The sequence below is a fragment of the Triturus cristatus genome, chromosome 12 (genome assembly GCF_964204655.1).
Source record: "Triturus cristatus chromosome 12, aTriCri1.1, whole genome shotgun sequence".
Classification (NCBI taxonomy): domain Eukaryota; kingdom Metazoa; phylum Chordata; class Amphibia; order Caudata; family Salamandridae; genus Triturus; species Triturus cristatus.
The window spans coordinates 327,189,697-327,208,226 of NC_140595.1; positions in this window are offsets into that span (position 1 = coordinate 327,189,697).

Sequence of the window (18,530 nt, forward strand, 5' to 3'; positions counted from 1 at the left end):
ATCCACCTCACCCAATCCACCTCACCCCTGTCCAATCCACCTCACCCCTGTCCAATCCACCTCACCCCGTCCAATCTACCTCACCCCACCCTAATCCAGTCCACCCCACCACACCCAAATTCAGTTCACCCCACCCTATCCAATGCACCCCAATCCAATCCAGCCCACCTCACTCCAGTCCACCTCACTCTACTCAGCTCACTTCACCCCACCTCATTTCAATCCACCCAACCCAGTCCACTCCATTGCAGTCCAACCCACTCTACCCAATACACCCCACCTGGTTCAGTCCACCACATTCCTTCCACACCATACAGCCCACCCCACTCAAGTCCTATCCACTCCAATCTACCCCCTCCACTTAATTCACCCCACCCCACTACAAACCACCCTACCCTTCTCTAATCCAATCCACCATAACCCAATCCACACTACCCCAAACCAATTCAGTCCACTCCACCTCAAACCAGTCCACCTCACTGCACTCAATCCACCCCTCTGCACTCAATCCAACCCACTGCACTCAAGCCAACCCACTATACTCTAATCCAATCCACCCCAAGCTGCTCCAATCCAATAGACCCCACTACCTTAGTCCACTCCACTCTATGCCACGACACTCTGACCCTGCAATCTACAACACTCTCTGACACCCACTTCCCCTCCTCGACTCCCGCCAATTCTGTCTGACACTCTTCGCCATCCACTCCATTTTAGGACACTCCAAGCCACTAACTTTTAGTCGTGGCGAACAGCAGCCACACTGGTGTACAACATGGAAACAATGCATTACCAAAGCCAATATCTCTTGTATGAGTGTGACCTATTGGCTTTTCCAGTGCTTGTTAATTAAGATCCTTGTAGAGGCAGATTCAGAGTTAATGCATAAAATCTTGATATTTTTGGCTTAAGCCCCAGACATAACACTTCAAACAAGATGTTCGTATTCTGGAAATCAAATTCAAGCATAGTATTTGTTTGCCCTTAGTATTCCTATCGAACCCCTTTCACAGGGCACATAGGGCTTCTTTGGCCAACCTTGGTGGTTAAAGCCTTTTACTCCTGACGTCCTAGGCCTGACCTACTCTGGATCCCTCTCAAGTGGGCCAAGTACCCCTTCTGCACTTGACTCTGTTGTAGCTGTGGTTAAGCAGTCAAGGCACCCTTGGGGTGGGGGTATTGTAGATACAGGTCAGTGAACCGGACTCACAACTCAAAATGCAAATAGTTTGAACAAAAAATCAATGTCCAGCTAAATATTTGGTTTTATAAAAAAGAATTATGCAAAGGAATATGACATTCTGAAGCAACCACACAACACCCTTGAGGTTGGGGCGCTAGTAGTTGTCAGACAAATCCCTGTCCCACCCTCCTTTGTGTAACATGATCAGGGTTATTCCCCATTCACTGGTGACCGCATCATGGGTTGTAAACTATTAGGATGTAATCAAGAGTTGCCTTTTGACGCTTCACGGTTTCAGTCAAAAGTGTCTGTGGTGCCGTAGCATCTTCAGCAGTGAATCCTCCCGGGCCACAAAGACCCAGTGTCTGCCTTACCCACTCGGATGGTGTGACATTGTTCAGTGGTGCAGGGAGTGCCCTCTCCTCGGGGGCTTCCAAGCCCGGATCTTGTAAGGCAAGGTCAGGCTGCTTGTGGTGGATGCAGCTGCACCCGGTGACGCAGTCTGTTACAGATGACCAGCGCTACTAGTCAGTTTTCAGTGATTGGAACTGCTCCCGCTCGGTGAACACAAATGTTAAGTGGCTCTTCCCCTAGCAAAAAGGGGCAGGAGGAGTTCTCTGGCTCCTGACTGGAGCTCCAGCGAAATTGTGATGTCCTCAGTGATGTCTGTGTTCCTCGGGGAAACAGGTGCAGTTAGTGTGGTAGGCCCAATGGACATGGAAGTAATCATCTCGTCCGGGTCACAACCTGAACAGTTGTCCACAGCAATACCAGCAGCCCCTCTGGCATACGAAGTTGCTGCTTTTCTCACTATCGGGCGCAGACTCTTCATTGCATTCACCCTAAACATGGCGGACAAAAGTCTAATGTTCCAGCCCAATTAAGTTCACTTCTGTCATACGGGGTCCCATTTGCATATCGTTGCGGGATTGATGCTTCCCACACGGTGCAGTTCACATGGCTGACATCACAGTAGCCATCTACGGGTGCTGTCAGACTATTCCTGTGCATACATATCCCACTAGAATCACTGTTCCTGTAGTAGAGAAGTAGAAGATAAGACTGCGGTTGTTCTAATGCTGTAGTGGCTGGGGACAGTGTGTCCTGATCTTGGTGCCCTCACACACCCCAAAGGATGTCATGCTTTATCATTGGGCAGTGCTCCTCTTAGGGCCGGCGCTGCATTGCCCTACGGGTCCCCCGAAGGGTTACTTTATCGGAGATCTTTTTAAGATAAAGCTGAAAGGGTGCGTGGGGGTGTGAGTGGCAGTGGTGTTCTAACGTGAGGTTAAAAGATGACTGGAGGGGTAGCTAGTGGATTTATTGAAAAAGTGGCCCCTCTGCCATTGGTAAAAAAACAGAATGTTGTGCTGCGTGAGGGGGATAATGGCCCTCGGTAGCTAGACATGAAACATACCCCTAATGGGCATGTTTAGAGGTCGACATGTTTCGCGCAATGATAGGGCGGAAGAGTCAATACATATGAACCCTCCTGATAAGGTAACATTAAAAGGGGCCTTGGTCCCCCATTGATAAACCAAGTGCTCGTGGTATCTTATCATCTATTTATAAGTTACAGTAAGTGATTCCATTTGTGAGCTAAAAAGATATAGCAACATAGACAATGACCCGATCGGTGCATAACTGCTCCCCTCACCTCACGCAGGAATTTCTCTCAGCTGGGCTCCCTCCAGCCCTCTCCTCTTCCTCACAGGGCACACTGTTCTTGGCAAGCAAACAGGCAATGGAGCTCCAGGGCCAGTGATTTTGGTTTCCTTGGATGACGTACCCCCAATTCTGGTCATAGGCAGAAGTCTTGCACAGCTTACCCTCCTCACACAGCCCGTCTGGCTCATTGGCATATGACACAGGTTTGAGGACTCTACCTCCCTTTATAGTCCATTTCCAGACACCAAATGTAATTTATGGTTTGAGTTTTTAAAGTTTTATGTTGGGGTTCTTCTTCTTATGAAGTTGGCACCTCTGCTTTAACTCTTCCTTCCACAGTGGAGAGAACAAAACCAGACTCCCTTTACATTTCAAAAGACTGCTCTTTTATTTAGTGATAGATCACAAGGAAGGTGCCTGGACACTTCCCATGAAGGGAGATGGGGTTGAAAAGAGATTCATGAAGAGTTGGGCTGGGAATCTGGGATTAACCTTTTGATGCACATATTACTGTGGCTGACATCCAGGTGTGAACTCTGGTCACTCACGTACATTAGATAATCAGCTTTGTAGTCGTGCCTACTGTTGCAGATCTCTTTCATGAAGGAAGAGGTACCATGGTCACCCTGAAAGAGGGACTGAGTTGGTCACACAAAATGTCCTTCTTCAAGAAGCATTGGGGACACAGAGAACACTAGATGGCCACGGTGTGTACAGCAGCAGACAAAGACAAAGACCAAGCTGGGGATGAGTGGGGTCATGGTGCTGTGGTGAAGCAGGATCTCCTTCTCAACATGCAGAGACTGTGCAGAGGAAGGTCAGTGCTCTTATTCCCACTCAGTGAGTAGACTGTGCACACCTCCAGTGAATCTCAAGGTTTGCCTTCCCGATACCCTCTGAGAACAAACCCAGCACCTTCCAGCTGACTTAGAGACTTTGGGGCTATGGAAGGACTCACTAGAAAGCAAATGGAGAGTTGTGAAACTTGTTATATATTTTATTTAACTTGACCCGCAAGTATCGGAGCGCTTTACATGAGCACCAGTTGCTTTACTTGAGGACGCGTTCATTTTTGTTAGGCTCATATTGTGCCCAGGGTAACTCTGGCAGCTTTCTTTTTTTGGGGAAAATTATTATATCTGTTTCCTGCCAAGAGTTAGGTGGAATTCCCCGATACGGTACATCCAAAAATAAATCATGTAATATTGGAGCCAGGTCAGACTGGAGCAGCTTGTAGATTTCAATAGGGATTTTATCTGGGCCAGAAGCCTTTCCTGAGGATAAAGAGTTTATTGCGGCTATTATTTCTTCCAGTGTAAATTCTTCTTCCAATTCTAATCTTGTATTTTCCTCGATCTTACTCATTCCTATATCCCCGTCCCGTTTTGTTGAGGTAAATCAAACAGATCTGCTTGATATAGCTTTTGATAAAATTGCTCAAAGACCCCTATAATTTTGTCCATATTAGTTTCATATTGGCATTTGTTAGACCTGGTACCATTGGCGTGAGTCTCCCTTCCATTTTTCTGATTGTCTCCTCTGTTTTTGATATGTTTTGCTGGTTTAGATGCTTTGTACTCTGTGCCACTGCTATTCAGTGCCACAGTGCAAGTACTCCCTATGTTAAATTGATGTCTTGATTAGTGACTCCATGATTGGGTTATTTGATTTACTTGTCAGACCCTAGTACAGTGCACCATGTGTGCCCAGGGCTGGTAAATCAAATGCTGCTGGTGGGCTTGCAGCACTGGTTGTGCCACCCACATAAGCAGCTTGTAAAGTGTGTCTCAGGCCTGTCATTGCAGAGCCTATGTGCAGTCTGGTACTGCCATGCTGACTGGCCAAGTGCACCCACTTGCCAGTCCCTAAACCTTCCCTTATCTTAATATCAGACACCCCTATGGTCGGCCCAAGGGCAGGGTGCATTGTAAGTATAAGACAGGACATGCCCTGGTGTGTGTGGAATGTCCTAATAGTGAATTACAGCCATTTTCGTTTTTCACTATTGCAAGGCAACCTGTTCCCCATAGGCTAGAATGGGCAGTTTGATTATTACATCTTATAATCCTAACTGACTCAGGGAACATGGTGGAAATTTGAATTTAGTATGCCTGAACTCAGAGTGATAAAATACATCTTTTAGTAAAGTTGGTTTTAACATTCTGTGTTTGAAAACACCACTTTTAGAAAGTAGGTATTTTCTTGCTTAACTGTCCAAGCCTGCCTCTGCTAGGTTGTGTATTGTCTGGTTCTGTGAGTGAAAGGGGCTGGGGATTCCAGGGGAGATGGTGAGTCAGCCCAGGGCTGAATAGGAAGATCTGCATGTAGATGGGTGGGAGGAGTTGAACCTGGGACCTGAATATGGCTCTGACTTCCCTCCACAATGCTGGCTCCACCTCCTGTGGTGTGTCTGATGTCTCTTCCCTGCACTCTGAAAGTAAAGAAGGAGTCGGGTAAACAAAGTGCTCCTGGACTGACCAGAACTGGTTTGGACTAGGCAAAGGCCTCTCTGCCTTCAGAGAACAAAGAGAAAAGTAGTATAAATATGGGGACCCAAACCCCAAGACTTTAGATCACTTCTGGAACAACAACAAGAAATCTCTGCCGAGGAGAAGAACCAAAGGAAGCTGTAGGAGTGGACTACCCCCTGCCAGTGCGCTGTGTTGCTGGGTTGGCCTACTGTGGTGTCTTCAGTGCCAAGGAGAGGAGAAGGAACTTTGTGTGTACTTCATCATCTTGCAGAATATTTCTCCAAGGGCTTGAACTTGTGCTTGCCTCCCGCTGAAGTCTCAGGGACAACAGACTTCACCACCAGCTCCCCTCTGAATTTCCTTTCTGGGAATTCTATCTGCAGAAGCCTGCGTGTCGCTGGGAGCTGGAAGCGCGACGCAACGAGAACCGTGTCGCCGCCGCAGCTGTAGTCATCGCATTGCTGGAGAAGCGTTACGCTGCCGCATCTCCCAGAAGCGTGCCTTGGTCGCAGCTGTCTGCTGTCGCATCACCGGAGAAGCTTGTTACAACCGCGAGAGTCGCTGTCGCATCATCGGAGAAGCGTGTCGCAGTGCCTGTGGCGGCTCCAAATTACAGTCGCCGCAAGGCTGCCCCAGGGCGTGTCACATCGTCTCAACGTCCTCGCATCAAGGGCGCCATTTTATCGCACCGGATTGTCGCATCACATCGAAGCGCCATCTTGCCGCATCGCAACCGGGCTGCAGCATGAGAACCTACGCATCACCTCCTCTCCGGTAAGGATCAAGACGCATCCCCTACTCTGCGCAAGCATTGAGGCGCACCGCATCATCTCCCCTGAAGCAAGGAACCGACGCATCTCCAACGCTGCGAGCCTTTTGTTTATTTTGCATTACACATCCAGACATTTTTGTGAGAACTGTGTCGCAACTTGAACTAAGCTAATTCTACCATCTTTAAGTCAATTTTGAGTACAGTATTGTGGATTTTTGTCGTTTGTGGTTTTGTGTTAAGTCTATATAAAGAATACATATTTTTATAAAACCTGTGTGGTGTCCATCTGTAGTGTTTTCACTGTATAACTGTATGTGTTCACAAATGCTTAACACACTGCCTCTGAGATAAGCCTGTCTGCTCGTGCCAAGCTACCAAGGGGGTGAGTAGGGGTTATCCAGTATTGTAATCCCCTTACCCTGACTTAGAGGCAAGGATCCCTACTTGGTCAAAGGTACCTACCTCTGCCAACTAGAGACCCCCAGTTCTAACATTGGTGGTCAGCGGTGAGGATTTGAACCTGCATTTGTGACTCATATAAAGTGATTGGTGTACACTACTAGTGAGTGCAGACCAAACGCGACCACATACTTTTTTGGTAGAATTGTTTTTCCTTGGACTGTTATTTTTTCCTGAGAACTGCCAATTCTTACTGCCATGAGTAGACCAGCATCTGTTGCATCTATGGATCTAGATTTTGAGGAAGATAGATTGGAAATTTACACTTTGAAACAGCTACTCTCTGCAAAAAATTGAAAGTTGCTACACCAGGCATTTTTAAAAAGGATGACTACCAAAAGGCGCTGAGGGCCTGGGTAGAAGCAAGAAATGCCCCTGAGTCAGTGGTAGAGCCAGCTGGGGATGCAGATGGGCAACTGGATAGGCCAGTGTTTCCAGCCAGGGAGGTGTCCCCACCTGGCAGTAGTGTCTCTTCCACAGACCTGTCCCCCCAGAGAGTTGGAAGACAGGGAGATAAATAGGGCACACAAGCTGGAGATGGCTAAGCTTAAGATGGAGGTTCAGAGGGAAATGGAGAATAACAAGATTTCCTTGGAGAGAGAGAGAGAGAATGAGAATGGAGCATGAGAGGATGTTGAGGGAGTTAGAGATCAAGGCAAAGGGCTTAGAGATCAATCCCTCTGGTGGCAGCGCACCATCTGTGCCTTCAGAAAGCAGAGTGTATATTCCCAAGGATGTCATCAAAGATTTCCACAAGCATGAGGATATTGGGCAGTGGTTTACAGCCTATGAGATAGCAATGTTGGCCCACCGGGTCCCTGGGAAGGATTGGGGAGCTGGGTTGGGGGGCTGCTTTGTGAGTGAGGGGAGGGATACTTTGTTAGACCTGCCCATTGAACATAGGATGTCTTACGCCCACATGAAGGAAGCCCTGATGACAAGGTATGGTTTGACCCCAGAACTCTATAGACAAAGGTTTAGGTGTTGTAAGAAGCTGGAGGGAACCACCTGAGTTGAATATGTGTCTTTCTGTTGCAGAGCTATGGTCGGTTGGGTGAAGGGTAGCAAAATGGATACTTTTGAAGAGCTCTATGATTTGTTTGCATGGGAGGACTTGTCTGCTAATTGTTTTCCAGAGCTCCGCCAGCACCTTATTGAAAGCAAGTTAACTAACCCTAGGAAGCTTGCTGAGGAGGCGGACCGCTGGGTCAGTACCAGGGTTCACAAGGGTCATATGGGAGATTCCGCCAAAGGTGAGCAGGGTCCCCAGCAGACGAGTGTGGTGGACAAGGATAAACAGAGGGAGTTCCAGAAAGGGCCCCAAAGTAATTCCCAAGGGAACCAAGGGAAGGGTTCCCAACCTCCCTCTGAGAAGAAGTCAGAGCCCCCGACAGGTAAAGCTGTTCAAAGGTGGCCAGTTACCTGCTTTCAGTGTAAACAGGTGGGACACTGTTGGTATGATCCCCAGTGTCCATAAAAGTGTCAGTATGTGCCACCCCCCGTCAGATGGCCAGTGTAGCCCTGGGAGTGGAGGAGAAGGGTGCCCAAGGTGGGTGGGGTCCAGCAGAAATGTCCCATGTCTTATTAGGAGACTTTGAGATGGTCCCTCAAGCTCAGCTGCCTGATAACACTAAGAAATACAGGCAGTGGGTGACCATCAATGGCCATAGAGTGGAGGCTCTTAGAGACACAGGAGCCAGTGTGACAGCTGTCAAGTGTCACCTGGTGTCTCAAGAACAGGTTGTCCCCAATGCCTTTTACACAGTTGTTGCTGCTGACAACGCAGAGAGCCACTGCAAGGTGGCTCAGGTTCCCTTTGAGTGGGGTGGGGTCTCTGGTACTCTTCGGGCAGCTGTGAGGCCAGCCATGCCTGTGGATTGTCTGTTGGGCAATGATTTGGAAAGCTCCCCTTGGGCTAAGGTGGAGAAGAAGGATCATTTGGAGATGTTGTGTCTGCCTGAGTTGGCGTGTGTTACCACTTGGTCTATGGCAGCCAGTAAGGGTGTTGAAGAGGTCCTGGAGCCTGAAAGTATGGCCATGGGACTTACCTTAAACTGAAGAGGTAGGGGGCACGGGAAACCAGCCCCCATTGTTCCCAAGGTCCAGGAGGAGGCAGACCTTGAGGGGGAGGCCCTGGAACCTACAGGGGAGCAAGTTGCTGAACTGGGGGGTCTGCCTGAGCTGACCCATTGGTAGCAAGAAGGAGGACCCTTCAGGGAGGAATTTTGTGCAGAACAAAAGAAGTGCCCTTCTCTTGTGGGTTTGCGGCAACTGGCCACAGACCAGGCAGCAGGTGATCAGTCTGGATCACATTGGATCTACTGGGAGAACGACCTCCTGTATACAGAGCCTAAGGTTGCTGAGCCTGGGTCAGCCCGTGTGCTGGTGGTGCCCTAGCTCTTCAGAGCCTTCCTACTTGGGTTGACTCACGACGTACCTTTAGCTGGACATCTGGGGCAGGACAAGACATTTGAAAGGCTTGTCACCCACTTTTATTGGCCCCAGATGCGGAAGAGTTCAGATACTTATTATAGGACTTGTCAAACTTGCCAGGCAAGTGGGAAAAGTGGAAGGAAGCAAAAGGCTCCTCTCCAACCTTTCCCGGTAGTCAGTACCCCCTTTGAACGGGTGGGAATTGACATTGTGGGGCCACTGGACCCCAAGACAGCCATGGGCAACAGGTTTATCCTGGTCTTGGTGGACCATGCTTCCCGGTACCCAGAAGCCATCCCGCTCAGGACAGTGACAGCCCCCGTGGTGGGACGTGCACTGATGGGGAGTTTCTCCTGTGTGGGGTTTCCCAGAGAGGTGGTGTCAGACCGTGGTACCAATTTCATATCTACTTATATGAAGTCCCTGTGGAAGGAGTGTGGTGTTACCTACAAGTTCACCACTCCTTACCACCCCCAAGGTAATGGGCTGGTTGAAAGGTTCAACTGGACCCTTAAAGGCATGATCATGGGTCTTGAAGAACCAATGAGGCGTAAGTGGGACGTCCTCTTGCCATGCCTTCTGTTTGCTTACAGTGAGGTGCCACAAAAGTCCCTAGGGTTCAGTCCCTTTGAACGTTTGTATGGACACAAAGTAAGAGGACCTTTGAGTCTGGTCAAGGAAGGCTGGGAGCAATCTCCCAGGAAACCTCCCCAGGATGTATACAGTTACATGCTGGCCTTCAGGAACCAGACTCGGCGAATCAGAGAGCTTGCTCAGGCGAATCTGGAAGCTAGCCAGGAAGAGATGAAGTGGTGGTACGATCAGAATGCCACTCTGATTGAGCTTCAACCTGGACAGAAAGTTTGGGTCATGGCCCCTGTAGAGCCTTGTGCGCTCCAGGACAGGTGGAACGGTCCTTTTGAGGTGGTGGAGCGCAAGAGTGATGTCATCTACCTGGTGAACTTGCGGTCTCCAAGGAACCCTTTACGGGTCCTACATGTTAACCGCCTGAAGCCCCACTTAGAAAGATCCGAAATGGGCATGCTCCTAGCGACGGATGATGGAATGGAGGAGGAGACAGAGCCTCTTCCTGACCTCCTGTCTGCAACAGAGCAAGATGGGTCAGTGGATGGTGTCAGCCTCTCTGCCACACTGACCACTGATCAGCAGCACGATTGTTGCCAACTGTTGGGACAATTCTCTGATTTGTTTTCCTTGGTGTCACTGAGTGGTGTGTTCATGATGTGGACACTGGGGACTCGTCCTGTGAAGCACAAGGCTTACAGAGTGACTGACAAGGTCAGGACTTACATCAAGGAGGAGGTCTCCAAGATGTTTGCCTTAGGGGTGACTGAGTCCTCCAACAGTTCTTGGGCCAGCCCAGTGGTCTTGGTCCCAAAGGCTGCCTCGCCTGGTGCCACATCTGAACTCAGGATCTGTGTGGACTACCGAGGACTCAATTCAGTCACCAGGACTGACGCGCATCCCATCCACAGAGCTGATGAGCTCATTGATCGATTAGGGGCTGCACGGTACCTCAGCATGTTTGATTTGACGTCTGGGTACTGGCAGATCGCCTTAACCGATGGAGCCAAAGAGAGGTCAGCATTCTCCACACCAGATGGGCACTACCAATTCCGGGTTATGCCCTTTGGGATGAAGAATGCCCCTGCCACCTTTCAGAGGTTCGTCAACCAGGTGTTGGCTGGGCTGGAAGATTTCAGTGCCGCCTACCTGGATGACATTGCAGTGTTCAGCGCCATTTGGGAAGAACACCTGCGCCACCTCTGGGAAGTGTAGATGGCACTGCGCAAGGCAGGCCTCACGATCAAGGCAAGTAATTGCCAGACCGGGCAGGGTTCCGTGGTGTCCTTGGGGCCCCAGGTAGGGAGCGGCCAGGTGGTGCCCCTGCAACTCAAGATTGATAACCATCATGGCATGGGAACCCCCAAAGACTCAGACACAGGTGAGAGCCTTTTTAGGACTTACGGGGTACTACAGGAGGTTTGTCAAGGGGTATAGCAACATTGTTGCACCCTTGACTGAGCTGACTTCCAGGAAGCAGCCCAAGAAAGTGAAGTGGACTGACACCTGTCAGAAGGCTTTTGACGCCCTGAAGACTGCCATGTGCACAGCACCTGTGCTTCAGGCACCCAACTTCTCAAAAGAATTCATTGTTCAAACAGACGCTTCAAAGCATGGTGTGGGGGCTGTTCTATCACAGATTAATGGAGAGAGCCTAGACCAACCTGTAGCCTTCATCAGTAGGAGGTTACTTCCACGGGAACAGAGGTGGAGTGCAATTGAGCGTGAGGCATTTGCTGTGGTCTGGGCACTGAACAAGTTGAGACCATAGCTGTTTGGGACTCACTTCCAGGTTCAGACAAACCACAGGCCCCTCAGATTGTTGATGCAGATGAGGGGTGTGAACCCAAAGTTGTTGAGGTGGTTCATTTCCCTACAGGAGATGGACGTTACTGTGGAACACCGCCCTGGTACAAAACACGCCAATGCTGAAGAGAACTCATAAGGGGAAGGGTAGTTCTCCCCACATTTCAGCTGGAGGGGACACATGTTAGACCGGGTACCATTGATGTGAGTCTCCCTTCCAGTTTTTTCTGATTGCCTCCTCTGTTTTTTGTATGTTTTGCTGGTTTAGATGCTTTGGGCACTGTGCCACTGCTATTCAGTGCCACAATGCAAGTGCTCCCTATGTTCAATTGATGTCTTGATTAGTGAATCCATGATTGGGTTATTTGATTTACTTGTCAGACCCTAGTACAGTGCACCATGTGTGCTCAGGGCTGGGAAATCAAATGCTGCTGGTGGGCTTGCAGCACTGGTTGTGCCACTCACAGAAGCAGCTTATAAAGAGTGTCTCAGGCCTGCCATTGCAGAGCCTATGAGCAGTCTGGTACTGCCATGCTGACTGGCCAAGTGCACCCACTTGCCAGTCCCTAAACCTTCCCTTATCTTCATATCAGACACCCCTATGGTAGGCCCAAGGGTAGGGTGCAATGTAAGTATAAGGTAGGACATGTCCTGGTGTGTGTGGCATGTCCTAATAGTGAATTACAGCCATATCCATTTTCATTTTCACTATTGCAAGGCTACCTGTTCCCCATAGGCTAGAATGGGCAGTTTGAATATGAATTTTATAATCCTAACTGACTCAGGGTACATGGTAGAAATTCGAATTTAGTATGCCTGAACTCAGAATGATAAAATACATCTTTTAGTAAAGTTGGTTTTAACATTCTGTGTTTGAAAATACCACTTTTAAAAAGTAGGTATTTTCTTGCTTTACTGTCTAAGCCTGCCTCTGCTAGGTTGTGTATTGTGTGTCTGGTTCTGTGAGTGACAGGGGCTGGGGATTCCAGGGGAGAGGGTGAGTCAGCACAGGGCTGAATAGGAAGATCTGCATGTAGATGGGTGGGAGGAGTTGCACCTGGGACCTGAATAGGGCTGTGCCTTCCCTCCACAATGCTGGCTTCACCTCCTGTGGTGTGTTTGATGTCTCTGCCCTGCACTCTGAAAGGAAATAACGAGTTAGGTAAACAAAGTGCTCCAGGACTGACCAGAACTGGTTTGGACTGGTCAAAGGCCTCTCAGCCTTCAGAGAACAAAGACAAAAGTAGTATACATATGGGGACCCACACCCCAAGACTTTAGATCACTTCTGGAACAACAAGAAGAAACCTCTGCCAAGGAGAAGAACCAAAGGAAACTGTAGGAGTGGACTGCCCCCTGCCAGTGTGCTGTGTTGCTGGGTTGGCCTACAGTGGTGTCTTCAGTGCCAAGGAATTCTATCTGCAGAAGCCTGCGTGTCGCTGGGAGCTGGAAGCGCAACGCAACAAGAAGATGTGTGTCGCTGCCACAGCTGTAGTCATCGCATCGCTGGAGAAGCGTGCCGCTGCCGCATCTCCCAGAAGCGTGCCTTCGTCGCAGCTGTCTGCTGTCGCATCACAGGAGAAGCGCGTCGCAACCGTGAGGGTCGCCGTCGCATCATCGGAGAAGTGTGTCGCAGGGCCTGTCGCGGCTCCAAAGTACAGAGTCACTGCCAGGGCGTGTTGCATCGTCTCAACGTCGTCGCGTCAAAGGTGCCATCTTATCGCATCGCACCGGAATGCCGCATCGTATCGAAGCTCGAGAACCTACGCATCACCTCCTCTCCGGTAAGGATCAAGACGCATCCCCATCTCTGCGCAAGCAAGCATTGAGGCGCAACGCATCGTCTCCCCCAACGCAGTTTAGGTCACCATCCACCGGCACCATGGTACACTGACAACCTAAAACTTGTGAAGTCTGAGTGCAAGTACTTGGAGCGCAGGTGGAGAAAAACGTATAGCCCTCAACGAAAACTTACCTATAAAGCAGCACTTGGTCAGTATCATCTAGCATGTAGGAAAGCAAAATCTACATTTGTAACTAATGAAATTAATAAATCCTCTAACCGGCCCGCGCACTTTTTTCAATAATAAAAAATTTGGCGGGCTCTAAGACCCTCCCACCGCCACCATCTCTCGATGAACCTCGCTGTAATGAGATCGCTGATTTCTTTACTGCTAAAGTAGAAATGATTCATCATTCCCTCTTAGGCTCGCAGCCTCTCATTCTTCCTATGCAACATGCAATTTTAGCGTCTGTCCCTGTCCCTTCTGGACCCATTTTATCTAAATGGGCCTTGTTGGACCGAAAATCCTTATTTGATTGCTTATCCAAAGTAAAGTCCGGTTCTCCCCTTGATCCGGTTCCGGTAAATATCTTGCGTCAGCTCTCTCAGGACTCTTTGTCTATTATCCAGAACTTGCTAAATGCCTCACTCCAAGAATCAACGGTTCCCGAGGACTGGAAACGGGCGATGGTGGTCCCTCTTCTTAAAAAACCCACAGCTGACCCCAAAATTCTTGCGAACTATCGTCCTATTTCCCGGCTTCCTATGTTCTCTAAAATCCTTGAGAGGCATGTTAACCTCCATCTTTCGTCGCATATTGAATCCTCTGAATTTCTTCATCACTCTCAATCGGGTTTCCGTTCTCACTTTTCAACCGAGACCACGTTATTAGGAGTAATTGAGAACCTATGCTTGTTACTCGACCGAGGAGAAACGGCGGCGCTTATCCTTTTGGATTTAAGCGCCGCGTTTGATACCGTGTCGCACCCCATTCTATTGAAGGCACTTAGGTCAGCAGGGGTAGTTGGTTCAGCCTGGTCTTGGTTGGCTTCTTTTTTGCAACACCGTTCCTTTCAAATCTTATCGTCCACTGCTTCCTCATCCATTCGCCCATCTGCATATGGAGTTCCCCAGGGGTCCTCACTCAGCCCTCTGTTATTTAACATCTACGTACGTCCTTTGGCTGATATTGTGGAAGCCTCTGGCTTAGTTCTTTACTCATATGCAGATGATACCCAGATCATTTTTTCTCTCTCAGCTGAAGCGGAAAGCTCTCCCTCCTCGCTTTAGCATGGTCTGGGTAAGGTGGCTGAGTGGATGCAGACTAATCTGCTAAAATTGAATGATGAAAAAACCGAGGTCTTAATCTTCGGTAAGAACACTCACCTTTGGGGTCCCAGACATTGGCCTCCTATAATGGGCTCTCTTCCCCAGCCTGTGAAGCAGGTGCGGAACCTTGGTTTTATAATGGACGATTCACTCTCTATGCGGCAACAAGTGGTGAGTGTCGCAGCCACTTGTTTCACCATATTGAGATGGCTACGCAAGATTCTTTGGATGCTCCCTGACTACACCAAGCGTACGGTTGTCCAGGCGTTAATAACATCACGCCTGGACTATGGAAATGTGCTGTACTTTGGGGGTTGCCAGGAGACTTTGTGGAAACTTCAGCTGGTTCAAAACTCTGCAGCTCGTCTCCTGTGTAAAATCCCCCGTAGAACTAGTGTCTCCCCTTTTCTTCATGATCTACACTGGCTTCGTATAGACAAGCGCATCGAACACAAGACGCTGTGCACAATGTTCAAGATTAAACATCAGACTGCTCCTGCATACTTGCAATCTCTTTTCCATCCTTATGTCCCTGTCCGCTCGCTTAGATCTGCATCACAGGGCAGTTTTCATGTTCCTCGTTTTAGGCTGTCTAGAATGGGAGGTCGTTCTTTCTCATGTCTCGCTCCTAGGCTGTGGAACTCACTTCCTCTGTCTTTGAAGCTGGAACCTCATTACTTGAACTTTCGTAAGAATTTGAAAACCTGGTTATTTTCCCGCAAATAAACTTCAGCCACAGTGATCCCCTTATTGCCTGGTCATCGGCGGTGCCGGCAGACCCAATTGTGGGTAGTTGTGCGCCTAAGAAATCAATTAATAATAATAATAATAATAATAAAACAAGGAACCGACGCATCTCCAACGCTGCGAGCCTTTTGTTTATTTTGCGTTACGCATCCAGGTACTTTTGTGAGAACTGTGTCGCATTTACCAGCAACTTGATCTAAGCTAATTCTACCATCTTTAAATCAATTTTGAGTACAGTATTGTGGATTTTTTTTGATTGTGGTCTTGTTTTCAGTCTATATAAAGAATACTTATTTTTTATAAAACCTGTGTGGTGTCCATCTGTAGTGTTTTCACTGTATTACTGTATGTGTGTACAAATGCTTAACACACTGCCTCTGAGATAAGCCTGTCTGCTCGTGCCAAGCTACCAAGGAGGTGAGCAGGGGTTATCCGGTAGTGTAATCCCCTTTCCCTGACTTAGAAGCAATGGTCCCTACTTGGTCAAAGGTACCTACCTTTGCCTACTAGAGACCCCCAGTTCTAACAGCCTTCACTACTCTGTATTTTCAATATGTTATTTCTATCCACTCTCTGCCTGGTGCGATGGGCCAACAATCTACCTGCCTTTTCCCCATATTCGTAAATTTCCTTCTGGTGTGCCTGGTAACTCTGAGCCACTTGTACCTGAAAGAGCTTATTTATTTCTGCTTTTGCAACTGCTATTTTAATCCTCGCTTCTCTTGATATCTCCTGTCCCCCTATTGATTCAGTGTGCATTATCTCTAATTGAGCATGGTTTACCATTAATGCATTAACCTTATTACGTCGTTCTTTCCTTTGATATCCTACATAGTTTATCACTTCTCCCCGTAAACCTGCTTTAAAAGCATCCCATACGATAGTTCGTGGGGCACTAATCTATTCATATTGAAATATTCTCTAGCCCATCTTTTAATATGGCATCTATTTGCCTCATCTATTAGGAGTTTACGATCAAATGTCCATTGCCGTATTTTCCTTATCTCTGAGTCCCGCCAGTTAATTTCCAATAGCAATGGATTGTGATCGGAAAATATTTGGTGTAGTTTCCTTATTGCTATATTATCTAATATCATAGTAGGAACCATAAAATAATCTAAACGCACATACTTTTGGTGTGGATGTGAATAATATGTATATCCAAGATCTTTGGTATTTTTATATATCCAAGCATCTGATATCCCATGTGTTTCCCTACAAGCCTTTAGAGCCCGATACCTGTGGTTTTCTGCCCTTGTATTGAGATTCCTTCTGTCGTGAGATTCCCTGATGTATATTAAAATCCCCACATATTATTACAGGGGTTGGCCAAGAAGCAAGCTCGACCTCAAGATCCCGCCAATTCCGGGATCATCCTGATTTGACCCATAGACATTTACAATTGCGATTCTCCTATTACCATGACTAGAGAATCTAGAGTTCATTAAAGACACGGAGGCTAACATTATGCATATTTCTTTTAATGCAGTCTCCAAGCCGCATACATCATAAAATAAAAGTTCCAGAGTAGAACGTTAACAATAATAAAAGGCATGAGCCCATAACAATCTGCCTCTTTTAAATGGAGTGTAGAGCAGGATAAGTTCCAGGAAAGGAGAAGGTAACTTCGATAATCATCAGTAAAAGTAGTGGATCAATAGCGATGAACATCCGAGTGTCAGTAACTTGAAGATTAAGAAAGATTATCTGTAAGAAAGAGAGAGATGCAAGTAATTCTGGAATAAAGAGGGGTGAAGTGAGGAAATAAACAATGTGGTTAGGCATAGGTAAAACAAAGGACAATCATTAATAAAATTCATAATACATTTGATAGTAATATATCAGAAATGTTTGAACTAAAAAATATATATTTAATGTTAGAAAAACCAAAGGGAAGAGGAGGGGGGGATAATGTTAGCCTCCGTGTCTTTAATGAAATCCAGATTCTCTAGTCATGGTAATAGGAGAATCGCAATTTCATTACAAGACCGGAGGCTACCATTATGCATGTTGGTAGCTTTGCAAGACTACGTCAGACATATGAGAAATTGGTTTGCAATAATGGTGAGCAAGTTCTAGCGTTGGACCAGTCGGCGGCTTTGAGAATATCGTCCAACTTACCTCCGGCCCAGAAGGACTTACTGGCCATGGCACCTCAGATGGAATGGGGTTTGAATAAATTTAAATCTATACCTGCTAAGTTCATAGCAATTTTAACCCATCTTGCGATAGAAGCAGAGGAGATAGCTTTGTGAGGTTTAATGAAGGAGATAAGAAGCTGATTTACGCCAGGGGGGGCGGAGAGGGTTCATTCTGCGGTCGTACTCTTTCAAACAATCTACGACACAACGTTTTTGCAAAAATAGAGTCAGACATCATCTTGGTTCTTCTAAACAGATCAAAATTGACTCCAAACATGTTGTAGGATCTATTGGAGATTTCAAGAGCTTTAACATCCGAGACCCTACGGCACGAAACTAGGCAAAGTAGGGTTGCGAGTTTAATAGAAAGATTCTTGTTATTCAAGAGAGTATTATCAGGCCAGTTGGAGAAAAGATTGAGGATCAAATTCACATCCCATAGAGATTGATATCTAGGTTTAGGAGGTCTCCTAAGTCTAATGCTTTTGAGAATTCTACAAATGATGGTATTTTTACCAACGGTTTTACCATTAACGAGAGCGTGTCCAGCGGAGATAGCTGATCTATAACAATTGATAGGTTAATAACTAAGCCCTCTTTCGAATTGTTCCACGAGGAAGTTAACTATGTCAACAATAGGTGCTTCCACGGAATCCAGGTTCCTTTCCAGGCACCAACGAACCCATAATTTCCAGATGTTGTTATACCGGTAGTGTGTACCGGGGGGCCAAGATTCTCCAAGGAGAGTAGAAGCTGTTGACGAAAGTCCTGTGAGATGGTTGGATCTCCTGACACTCTCCAGGCAAGAAGGTTCAGATTCCCGGAATGAACCAGGGGGTGAATTCGACCGTCTACGTCTGTAAGGAGGTCCCCGAGGGAAGGAATTAGGAAGGGAAGGCCGTAAGCAAGCTCCAGAGTTGTGGTAAACCAGGCCTGGGAGGGCCAGAAGGGAGTGATTAGGACGATGGAGCAGCGTTTGTGTCTGATTTTCTGGAGTACTCTCTGTATCATTACGAAAGGAGGGAAAGCATAACCGTTGGTTCCTTTCCAGGGTTGAAGAAAGGCATTTACTGCTAGAGCACCCGGGTCTGGCATCCAGCTGTAGTAGTTCTTTAGTTGGAAAGTTAATCTGCTTGCAAAGAGATCTATTCCC